Source organism: Pundamilia nyererei, unplaced genomic scaffold (genome assembly GCF_000239375.1).
Source record: "Pundamilia nyererei isolate P.nyererei 1_Seehausen unplaced genomic scaffold, PunNye1.0 scaffold00079, whole genome shotgun sequence".
Taxonomy (NCBI): Eukaryota; Metazoa; Chordata; class Actinopteri; order Cichliformes; family Cichlidae; genus Pundamilia; species Pundamilia nyererei.
In genome coordinates, this window is record NW_005187480.1 from 733,145 (window position 1) to 737,526 (window position 4,382).

General features: G+C 42.0%; 1 protein-coding gene across 1 annotated transcript in view; it reads left to right on the forward strand.

Annotated features, from left to right (window-relative positions):
- Nucleotides 1-348: 348 nt before the first annotated feature.
- canx (calnexin) overlaps nucleotides 349-4,382 on the forward strand; it is a 17,764-nt gene continuing 13,730 nt past the window's right edge. The window contains exon 1 of the mRNA XM_005737741.2: nucleotides 349-450. The gene's annotated coding sequence lies outside the window, so the exon portion shown is untranslated. The remainder of the gene's footprint in view (nucleotides 451-4,382) is intronic.

A 4,382-nucleotide genomic window follows, 5' to 3' on the forward strand; every position in this document is an offset into this window, starting at 1 on the left:
AAAAAAAAGTCATAATTAAACTAAGTTATTAAATAAATAGCTTTGGAAATTCAGAATGTTTTATCCAATAAAGCAGATATGCGAAATAATGACCGTTTTCATGTCTTTAATAGGTTAGAACCGAATTAAATCAGTTTATGAATCAAAATCTACAAAAATCAGTTTCAATCTCATCCCGAATTCTTAAGCCTTTTCATAAGCATGACTGCAGCCAATGAGGGCACACTTCCCCTGGCAGCTCAGCCAATCATCGCTGTCCACGAGGTGCAGCTCCATATGGGCGGGTCGAGCGAGAGTTTCCTTTGACCAATCAGCTCCTGACAGTTGACAGGAAACGTCAAAGTTACGCGCTGGATAACCAATCGGCGACAGGGGAAGGCGGTTAGTGCCCTCCAGGACCCCACGTGATCCTCCTCAGTAGTTCCCAGGCGGCGCACGGGTGAGCTTGAGGTGAGTGAAAACGCCAATAAATGAGAATTTTAAAGGGTAGCTCAGCCGAATACAACTGTTTTCTGACAGGTGGTGTTCCGTTCACGTCGCCCGGGCTGTAGTTATTTACATGCTGTCGGTTTCTATCCGTTAAATCTCCTCTCCGCGGCTCCTGCGGGCAGTTAGCACCGGGCTGATGGCTAATTAACCGCAGGTGAACGCAGCTAGCCGTTAGCCCGCTGCCGTGGCCTCCGTTAGCGGGTAATAAACCTTAAACCCGAGTCTTGTCCCGGTGATCTGGTTTGATTAACATGCATTACAGTCGGGTTTTTTCTCACAGCGAAACTAAAATTGGTCCGACTGCTTCATTCAAAGTCGGGTGTTCCGTAAGGTGCTATGCTAACATTGGGCTAAGCAGGGATCTGGAGGAGGTGGGCGGTGTTTTTTAGGGTCTTTGAAGGGTTTAGGGTCAGCTGTTAAACTGTCCAGAGAAGGCTTTAGGATCCGGGTAGCAAAGCCTGCAGGAGGCTGGCAAAAAAAAATGGGTGTATGAAAACAAAGTTAATCATAAGCTACGCGCTTTCATGACTGACCTCCATTCACCTGTCCGCTGTCACAGGTGTGTTAGCATCATTAGAGGTAGACACTGCAGATTCAGTGACCATTGTGGTCGAACTTGGCAGACTATCACGGTGAAAAAGTGGATGGAAATGAGCTGATCCTAGGCGGTATTAAGCACAGGTTTTTACCAGTATGACTTAGAATTACCAGTAGGGGGCGACTCCTCTCATTTTAAAGTAAAACCAGAGCTCGATACTGAGTAAAGCATGATGTTTGGTGTCATTTACACGTTTGCAAACGAAAGGTTGCTGGTTAATTTCCCGTTACCTGTGGGGTAACTGAGTAGCCAAAAGTATATTTTTTATGGTCAGAAAGAACCCTAGGAAGTTGGGGGGAACTATGGGCGGTGCTCCTTCATCATTGACAGCTTACTGTCATATCCACCCCTCTCAGATCACACCTGGGTTCAAAAAACCAAAACGGTGATGCTGTAAAGCTCAGTCTTATGTTAAAGTTGAATTGCTCCATGATTGTGAAATGATCACGATCACATTGATCAGGATTAACATCTGGATTGTTTTAAGACATTTCTTCATTAACTAAACATTTGATGCTTACCGAGCTATAATTATTTTCTCTGCTTTTTTCAGGTGTATATGTAAAGTAAGATCAGAATGTTAATATTAAAAAGGGAAACACTGGGCTGTCTGGTATAAGTTAGTAGCTGTTTTTCATTGTAACATCTGGCTCAAAGGGCCGCTGTCCGTAGCGTTTACTCCAGGATGTCTGCAGGTGGCGATATAGGCATGTTAATCTGCAGAAATCTTTGACTTTTACTTCCTGTAGATCAACATCACTGTAAGGGCAGCTGCAAAGACATCAGAGTCTCTCTGTAGATTTTTTTTTTTCTTTAAACAAGACTGTGAAAAAATGAAAGGGTACAAGAATTGTCTGAGTAGTTAGTCTGTCTTAAGTTAGCAAGAACAAAGCGAACTGGCCCGAGATCTGTTAGGCGCATAATCTGCGATGGTTTCTGTTCCCACATTTAAAAGTATCATATGCATGCTTGCTTACTGAAGGAATATATGATCATCTCATCATCTCGCTTAGATTACAGGGGCAATCTTTGGTGAGAATATGAGGGCTTACACACAGTGACTCTTTAATTGATAAAATTACCTGACAAATAAAAACCTTATCACTGATCCTTAACAGAACATAAATAATTCCATTCTCTTCTGCATATCCACTTCGTAGTGGGGCTTCTGCCTATCCCAGCGGTGTACACCCTGCACAGTGTGTCACAGGGGGAAAAAAAAATCATAAATTAGAAACAAATTGAGCCAAAACAACTTGACCACGTTTAAATTCAGACACGGCAGTAACAGGATTTGGGATTTTAATCTTATTTCTGCTCTCTGGTTTTCAAAACGCATCATAACGTTAATTCAAACTGTTTTTTGAAGTCACGACCACAGACTGAGTGAGTTGGGCTTGTTCTTGATTTATTCAGTTTTTTGGGTTCATTGTTCAGCCTAAATGCTAACCAGTCCATCCGGTTTGGGTACAATTTAACTGACACATGCTGTTTAACTGTACACAACCTGAACACCTGCAGCAGTCTTGAGCTCCACCATTTGTTCTGTTAGAGCAGCTTTGCATGATTCACAGTTCCTTATTTATGTGACACCGGGCCTCAGTGCAACTGAGATGACTGAATGCAGATGTCGCCATCTAATAACATCACAAAAACCCAAGAGTAGAAAAAGCTGACACATTTCTGTAATTCGTGGCATTATTGATGAATTATTAGAAACTGGTAGGTGTGAGGAGCAGCAGATGTCCTTCAGCTCTGAGATCAGATTAAGTTACTAATGTCAACTGGAGCCTTCAGTCTGGGTGGATAACAGCCACTTCAGCTGGTTTCACTCAGCTGATTAGGATTGTAAGCTGCTGTTTTATCAGCCAATCAGAGGCCACCTAAGAGCTTATTACTGCCCACAGGCAGCTGGAAAACTGCAGTGTGAGTTTGTGAACTCACCAGTGAAGTTCAGCATTGTTTGTGCAGCAGGGAACCAAAAGAAAGGCTTAAAGTAAAATTGTTGTCCTTTTATTTTGGAAAGTAAGATGTATGCATATCCATTTTACACATTTAAGTGACAGCCTGGCAGATGACCCTCCCGTGCACAGAAACAAAACTAACCTGACTAGAATTAAGGACAGAAATGCTTTAAAGTTCGGGCTCCTTCAGACCCCACAAAACGCCTTTGATGCTAAGCTAACGACTAGTGCTGGCACGTATGCTAATCTGGCTGAAAGGCTAATCTGATTAGCTGGCAGTCTGCTGAGTGAGATGTGCTTAACTTCAGGATCCACTTTTCTTGCCTTTCTTAATCTTAATACACTTCCTGTCATGTGACCAGATTGTTTTGTTTTTACTTGGCACCAATCAGACTGATCGGTAATTTGATTACCTTTTAGAATAAGCTCAGATGAGACAAATCTGCTGGAATAAATATTAATAGAGACACTTGAGGTCAGAAGGTTTTGCACTTCCTGTCATGTGGTGATCTGGATCATGAATCTTATCCTCCTCAGATTTAACGGAGGATGATGAATGATGGAGAACTTTGTCTTTAGATTAGTCAGCCAGTCTAAATTTTCTTTCTCATTTAAATACATCACCAGTCTTATCACTACTTGAGACTGCTCCGCCTGTGGCTGCACCTGCACTGCACCACTTCCATTAATATCTATCAGATGCAAAATCAACTCCAGATCCATCATTCCCTGGTTTCCTCCAGATTTAGGTTCTCTGTTTGGGCGTCTGCACACATTCTTCTTCTGCAAATATTTGAATTACAGAGTATGTATGTATGTATACACAGAGTGTATATGTAGTGTGATTATATTTGTAGCTTTAAGAAGGCAGGCTACAGCTTCTGCTGACTGATTTCAGTGAGCTTGTTTAGTTTAGGAGACCAAGCTCGGCCGTCAGTGATTTTATCAGACGTTCCAAGTATTGGTTTTACTTTTTTCCAGTGTAAGTGGCGATGTCCCTGATTATCTTTATCACTTTCTTGTCAGGCTAAAATTCTTTTACTGTCATTAGTGGCAAGCATCAATGTAAGAACAACTGTAAACCCAAGTAGCAGTTGGGGTTGCTGAGCCCTGATGAGACAAATCTTTTTGCCAGATTTTTACCTGCTGATGTTGTAAAGTCTTAATTTTTGTTGTTTGATGTGGTTCAGGAACACAGAACCTTTTTGGGCCTGATTATTCTGATGGTCACTGAACACAGCAGCTTAACGTTAGTTGTGTAATCACGGCATTGCTGCACTGAAAGACGACAGGAAGTCAGTCATGACACACCATCTCATGTTAAATAACCC